Source organism: Leuresthes tenuis, unplaced genomic scaffold (genome assembly GCF_036924035.1).
Source record: "Leuresthes tenuis unplaced genomic scaffold, fLeuTen1.0.hap1 SCAF_5, whole genome shotgun sequence".
NCBI classification, from domain to species: domain Eukaryota; kingdom Metazoa; phylum Chordata; class Actinopteri; order Atheriniformes; family Atherinopsidae; genus Leuresthes; species Leuresthes tenuis.
Genome location: NW_027325359.1, coordinates 21548167 through 21556059, shown reverse-complemented (window position 1 = coordinate 21556059; position 7893 = coordinate 21548167). Strand labels below are relative to the sequence as shown.

General features: G+C 40.9%; 1 non-coding gene and 1 pseudogene across 1 annotated transcript; one reads left to right on the top strand and one right to left on the bottom strand.

Moving 5' to 3' along the window:
- Positions 1–264: 264 nt before the first annotated feature.
- LOC140308051 (U2 spliceosomal RNA) lies at positions 265–441 on the bottom strand (annotated as a pseudogene).
- A 4971-nt stretch (positions 442–5412) lies between these two features.
- On the top strand, positions 5413–5603 carry LOC140308010 (U2 spliceosomal RNA). Its single transcript, XR_011916024.1, has one exon. It is a non-coding gene; the product is annotated as a U2 spliceosomal RNA (small nuclear RNA).
- The last annotated feature ends 2290 nt before the right edge of the window (positions 5604–7893 follow it).

Sequence of the window (7893 nt, the reverse complement as noted above, 5' to 3'; positions counted from 1 at the left end):
CCGCTCCACCTTTTAGTTTTCTATGGGGCATTCACACCTTTATTTTCACCGCATTTTATAAAAACACCACAGGAACACCGTATTGAGGCTTTGTTCTGACCGCTCATTCGGTGTCGCGTTTCTTTCAAGCATTTCTCCTGGTTAGCCCGCACTCGGCTCGCTCCCAGAGCCGTGTTAAAGTCTACTTCGCATTCACTCTCTTTTCTCATCAGACTAAAAGAAACTTCCATCCTGCACCGCTGTTAGCTTTTTCACAAGAGCAGAGGAGAGCGCACCGTTCCCAGCGGCACTGCAGTACCGGGTCGATGCTTGGAGTGAACGGAGCAAGCTCCTTTTTCAACTCCTATTGATAAAAATCCATTTAATATGTAGTCCTTGCATAGACATATCACATATTAAACTGATAAGTACAGATGGATTATGTGCAATTAGTAAAGAGAGTAGAGGACGATCTCTCTCGTTGGAAGTCCTTACCTATATCACTTATGGGGAGAGTTACAACCATTAAAATGATGATACTACCAAAAGTTAACTATTTGTTCTCAATGATCCCCATAAAACCATCTGCTACTTGGTTTAAGTCACTAGATTCATGCATCTCCAAATTTCTGTGGAAAAACAAACCACCACATATTAGTTTAAAAACCCTACAGAAGACCAAGGACAGTGGTGGATTAGATTTACCTCATTTTCAGCACTATTCCTTAGCCAATAGGTTACAATATATATCAAAATGGTTTAAACCTTGTTGTTGTCACAGTTCCCAGAGACGTTGTAATCGTTGAGGATTCTAATTTCACCCCCTCATTAGAGGCACGTGTTGCAGATTGATGACACTGAATCTTCTTCTCTGTTCATTGCTGGCATCATTCCCAGCATCGTAAGTGTTCGTGGCATTGTTAGCCTCTTCTTCTGGATCTTGATATCGAGCATCCTTTTGTATTTCTGGTTTGTAAGTCCTCTCTCTTCGTTCACCGGAGTCTTCGTCTCTTTGTCCTTGAGTTTGGTGATTTTTTCTTCTTTTGATGCCTTGACACAGTGTGACAGGTGATACCACATGGGAGATCCTTTAACTTGGACTGCTGTCCCTGTGCTGCGAAATGGCTGTGCTGCTCAAATGGTCTCTCCTTCATCATATACACAGTTATTTATACATCACCTTCCACCATGAAGCGTTGTCCCTTTTTGTTTCTCTCTTTGTTCTTAAAATGCTGTTATAAATGTCTAAACCAATCCATTAAACTAGATCATTTTGGCAGTAAAGCGATCTACAATGTGCTTGGTCGCAAAGCTGCTCATCTGTGGTAAACAGCTCTTCAGAAAGGCATTCTTCAATTGATTTCACTCATTTTATGTAATAATTTTGTGATTTCCTACAAAACTACACTTCTTCTCCCATCTGTCTGAGTATTTAATATTGTCTGGGTCCCGTTAAAACATGTATTTTTCCCATCTAATTCCTTGTTTGCTTTAAAACAAGTATTCCCCATTTTCTATCCCTTCAGTAGCCAACCAGTTTGTATGGAGTACACTGGAGCAACTTGACTGATCAGTAAAACACTGCTTTTGTTGTCAACGCAAGGCTTCCCCCGTCGGTTGTTTCACTGAGACACTACTGAGTAACTACAACTCAACACAGTTTATACACATAACATTCATATACATACTAACAAACAAACAAACAATAATTTATCGCAATTTTCTCATCTCTGTTTGAACGTACACCCAGGTAAATATTCCTGTAGTCTTCTCATACCGACTATGGACCCATTCATTGTTTAACTTCACTGTTTTGCAAATCCTAATTGAATATTACACATTGACATTGAACTTTACTGGATAAGCAGGTCTTCATTGCATTCAGCAGCCTATATGTGAGCATTTATGTGTAAGCTGTTCTTCTTTGCATTTATCAGCAGCAAGCAATTCTTCACTGCACATGCATATGTAAATAGTAAAACAATTCCAATGTGTTAGCGAAACCTTCTATATCACAGTGGTTTCTAAGGTCTATTTTAAGTTCTTTGCCATCAGTGAGATGACATTGTTTACAAAGTGTGTCAAATTATCACTGAAGATCTTTTCAGGAATTTCAAATCTAGAAATGAGTTATTTTACGCGTGATTTTGCTACTGAGAGTGCATCTGCTTGTGCACATGGAAATATTTCAGACCATTTGGTAAAAACCTCTGTTGTCACTGAGCAGAATCGTTTCCCTTAACATTAATTTAGTTCAATGAAATCTACAAAATAATGAAATAATGAAATCCAAACAAATATGTTGAAAAAGATACACTGGCTTAGGGAATTATCTTCGTTTTGGTCTTAGATTGCCCTGTGGAATGTATTTTGCACATATTTGACCTGCTAGACAAAACTTTATTCATTTATTTATTCTAAAAAAATGTTTTTAATAATTAGTAAAACCATATGCTGTAAAAACCTGGTTCATTATTGCTTCCATCCCTCCTGTTGAGACATGACATGGTCCGTGGCTCAATACTGCAGCATATTTAAACAAATTCTTTGGCAGTATGGTTTTCCTTCCGGTCATTCATACGAGTCTATTGTAGATGGCAATTGAATAACATCTAATAATGCTAAAATATTTGTAGTTTATACATTTAGCTGTGGATGTCAACATACCTGTTTTTCCAATGCTGTGTTAACACATGTACAGTTGAGAAGGCATACTGACTGTCAGTGTAAACGTTAACAACCTTTTTGTTATTTAATTTACAAGCTTCAGTTAAAGCTACCAATTCGACTGCTTGAACAGAGTAATTTTTTGGTAGTGGTTGTTTTAAGAAAACTTCAGTTTCTGTTACTACTGCAAATCCTGTAGCATTTGTGCCATCAGGGTTTTTTTCCTTGATCTGTTGAATAAATATAGTTATTTCTGCATTTTCATAACGTATATCAGTTAAGTCTGGCCTGGGTAAAACACTGATGGTTATTTCTGGCTTTCCATCTGTGGGGTATGTAGCAGTGTGGATGGATTAAGTGTAGCACATCTCTCGACAACAAGGTGTGGCTGTGAAAGAAGAACTGTTATGTAGGAGAGATGTCTGGTAAAGATATTTTGTTAAGTAACCATATCACAGCCACTGCATGAGGTACCTTAAGTGTTAATGGGTGAAATAACACCATTATTGTTGATGCCTGCACTGCCAATGGCTTCTGGCCATTGATTCAAAAGTACTATCTCGTCCCTTTTTCCCCCTTTCAGTGGACACTGGCCCCTAATTACCGCAATTCAGCAGGGGGTCTTTCATTAGGAGTACTGGACTCCCCCGTGCACGGTTTCAGCTCCGACCCTGGACAGCGGAAAAAACGTTGAGATCTGGTTTGAGGACCCAATTGTTGAGAAAAGTCTCTCAATGAGACTCAGAGTTGCTGGAGTCAGTTAATGCAAAGGTTTAATCTTGCAGCAAGTTCAAGAATGTATGTGTGAATGGGTGTATGTGTGCGAACGTGTGTGAGTTTGTGTGTGTGAGAGTTTAAAGAACCTGTTATCCACAGGCAGGCCTTAACTAGTATGGCACGGGTCCAGCCTGTCTCATCTTTTTTGGAAGGTCCAGCGCTCGGCCGTAACCCTTCTGTCTGTTTGGACTCTCACATACATTCGGTTAATCATAGAAAAACGAGAACAAAACTTTTTAGCCCCTTAAATTCATAAAACAGACATGGTGCAGTTATTTCCATTCTAGAAAATAAGAGTAATCACCACCATTCCTATAAATTCTGGATATTCTAACAATCTGAATCTTTTTTAAATGTTCGATGAAGCCCTTTGCTGTTCTGTTTAGAGACTGAGCTGATCATAAACCAAGTTTTGCTCTTGAACCAAGCTTCTAAACTCTTCACCTTTTTCATTTCTCAGTTAGTATTCACTTTAAAACTGATTAAAAGAAAAATTAAATGAATGCCTATCAACAAATGTGGGATCTAAACTCTAGTGCTTCCTCTAAAATAATTTCCTTTCTCAATTCAGAAATGTGTGTGTGTAAGTCACAACACCCGTGACACCAAAACGGCTTTCTTTTCTCTCTTTTCTCTACACTCTGCACTGTGAGCACACACAACAAATCAGAAAGGCTTTTTTCTCTCTTTTCTACATTATGGACTGTGGGGACACAAAACCGCTCTCTCTTTTTTTTTTTTTGATTGTGTGCCAGGGCGTTGTCTCACGTATTAGATTATGCTTAAGATACGAATGAGTTTATCAGTCACATCAGAATCCATACATACTGATCCTCCCGTAATAAAATGGTCGGATCTTATCAAACATACTTTGTTTCTTGTGACAAGTCAGCGAAACAGCGTATACACGTCAAGACACTGAATCAAGTTTGCCACAAGAACTCATAAGTTTGGCAGTATTGCTCTGCCGTCAGCAATCATACACCCATTTTATTTTCATGAGACATGTGCAGGCACCTGTTCATCTACTGTTCTATCACTATGAATTAGTTTATCTATTATCAATAAGGATACTTCTACAACTACTATCAAAGTATGTCCGGACTTCTTATGTTGTCAGTTGCTATATATGAATAAGTGGGTTGCTACTGAAAAGCATTAAGCATGTCACACAGCCCAAACATATAACATTTCAGGACACACCACACAGTTAACAACCACAGTGAAGCGTGTCAAAGCCCAAACATGTAACATTCAACAGGACACTTACACAACACATTCAAATCAAACAGTCAGACAACATACAAGAACCTATACCCCAGCCGGCATTGCTCCCTGCCTATTTTCCTACAACTCACTATGTGTGCGCACACCTTTATTCACAAACTCTTCAACTTATACTCTTTTACCGAAGCTGCTACAGCTCGATTGGCCAAATACCCTTAGATCCTATTTCGGTGAATTTGACATCTGCCTTGCATGTAACAGATTAGCGGTTTAGCAGTTTTAATTTAGTTTGAGTGAAGGAATTCATTTTATAGCAAAATCCGAAATCGTGAAGAACTCATGGAAGTAAGCTTATTCTCGGATTCCTGAATCTTTAGATTTGCTCTTTCTTTTACTGCAAAGTACAACGTTGAGCAGCACTAATGAGTTGTTTCTATTTTTGGCAGGCTTTACCTTTGCGGATGAAGCCCTTTCTGTCTGTGCAAAAGAAATCTTGTTACTGTGCAGAGTGACTTCTCTGAGTAGAGTCGCCTTACTTGTTGCGACTGTGCCAATGTTCGAAGCTGGAGTGCAAAGTTGTTGCTTGAATGGTGCTCGCTGGAGCGTGCGGTAGTGTAAAGTTATACCATTTAAAAGGGCTGAAGAGTGCTCAGTGCAGCGGGTGGGCGGAGGTGCAAAGTGAAACTATGGCCATAAAAAGAACACCGCTACAAGTGCGCATTGTGCCAGGAAGGGCCCTCGGACGTGAACCAGTGGACAGTTATCGCTTCTCGGCCTTTTGGCTAAGATCAAGTGTAGTATCTGTTCTTATTAGTTTAATGTCTGATGTGTCCTCTATGCGAGGACTACATATTAAATGGATTTGTATCAATAGGAGTTGAAAAAGGAGCTTGCTCCGTTCACTCCAAGCATCGACCCGGTACTGTAGTGCCCCTGGGAACGGTGCGCTCTCCTCTGCTCTTGTGAAAAAGCAAACAGCGGTGCAGGATGGAAGTTTCAGGGAGCCCAAGATGAAACTTTCTTTTAGTCTGCTGAGGAAAGAGAGTGAATGCGAAGTAGACTTTAACACAGTTCTGGGAGCGAGCCGAGTGCGGGCTAACCAGGAGAATTGCTTGAAAGAAACGCGACACCGAATGAGCGGTCAGAACAAAGCCTCAATACGGTGTTCCTGTGGTGTTTTTATAAAATGCGGTGAAAAAAAAGGTGTGAATGCCCCATAGAAAACTAAAAGGTGGAGCGGAAGTGTTCGGCTGCAAGAAGGTGTGAATGTCCGACTATATTTGGTGAAAAGCAGGTGAAGCAAGGTATGAATGCCCAACCTTACATCATCAAAAGCGAGATCAGAGGTTTTTGGCTGCAAGAAGGCCATAGTTTGCCAAAAGTGGGTAAGGTGCGAATGACCGACTAAATATCAACAAAAGTGGGGGCGGAGGTCTTCGGATGCAAGTGGGTGTGAATATCCCACCATAGAAGTATGGTGGAGAGGAAGCTGTGAATGGCCGACCATAGTTTGCAAAAAGCGGGTGAGAAAAGGTGCGAATGTCCAACCATACATGATCAAAACAGGGAGCGGAGGTGTTTGGCTGCGACAAGGTGTGAATGTCCACCCATAATTAATGAAAAGCGGGCAACAAGTAGGTTCGAATGCCCAACCATACATCATCAAAAGCAGGAGTGGATGTGTTCGGCTACAAGAAGGTTTGAATGTCCGAGCATAGTTTGTAAAAAGCGGGTAAGAAAAGGTTCGAATGCCTGAACATACATCATCAAAAGCAGGACTGGATGTGTTCGGCTACAAGAAGGTTTGAATGTCCGACCATAGTTGGTAAAAAGTGGGTATGAAAAGGTTCGAATGCCCAAAATTGGCTGAAAAAAACTGTGTTCGGCTGCAAAAAGGTGTGAATGTTTGACTAAAGTTTGTAAGACAAGGTTCGAATGCCTGACAATGTATGATCAAAAGCGGGAGCGGAGGTGTTCAGCTGCAAGAAGGTCTAAATGTCCATCATTAATTGCTAGAAAACATGAAAGAAAATTTTCGAAAATCAATCTGCATATGATCATAAGTGGGAGAAGAGGTGTTCAGCTGCAAGAAGGTGTGAATGTCCTACCATAATTGCTGAAAAATGTGTTAGAAACGGTAGGAATGCCGGACCATACATCATCAAAAGCTAGAGAGGTGGTGTTCGGCTGCAAGTAGGTGTGAATGTCTGACTAAAGTTCAAATATATTAACAAAAGCGGGAGGAGAGGTCTTCGGATGAGTGGTTGAGAATTTCCAACCATAATCTATAAAATGCGGTGAAAAAAAGGTGTGATAGAAACCTAAAAGGTGGAGCGGAAGTGTTCGGCTGCAAGAAGGTGTGAATGTCCGTCTATAGTTGGTGAAAAGCAGGAAAAGCAAGGTCTGAATGCCCAATCTTACATCATCAAAAGCGAGATCAGAGGTGTTTGGCTGCAAGAAAACGGGTAAGGTGTGAATGACCGACTAAATATCAACAAAAGTGGGGGCGGAGGTCTTCGGATGCAAGTGGGTGTGAATATCCCACCATACAAGTATGGTGGAGAGGAAGCTGTGAATGTCCGACCATGGTTTGTAAAACGCGGGTAAGACAAGGTGCGAATGTCCGACAATGTATGATCAAAAGAGGGAGCGGAGGTGTTCGGCTGCAAGGTCTGAATTTCCAACCATAATTTGTAAACACCGTTGAAGAAAAGCCTCGAAAGCCCGACTATACACCATCAAAAGCGGGAGCAGAGGTGTTCAGCTGCAAGAAGGTCTGAATGTCCACCAATAATTACTGAAAAATGGGTAAGAAAAGGTGTGAATGCCCAACTATACATCATCAAAAGCAGAAGTGGATGTGTTCGGCCACAAGAAGGTTTGAATGTCCGACCATAGTTTGTAAAAGGCGGGTAAGAAAAGGTTTGAATGCCCGAACATACACAATCAAAAGAGGGAGCGGAGGTGTTTCGCTGCAAGAAGGTGTGAATGTCCGAGCATAGTTTGTAAAAAGTGGGTAAGAAAAGGTTCGAATGCCCGAACATACACCATCACAAAAGCGGAAGCCGAGGTGTTCGGCTGCAAGTAGGTGTGAATGTCAGATCATAATTTTCAAAAAGCTGATGAGAAAGGTGTGAATGACCGACAATAATTGCTGAAAAATGTGTTAGAAAAGGTAAGAATGCCGGACCATTCATCATCAAAAGCGGGAGAAGAGGTGTTCGGCTGCAAGAAGCTGTGAAT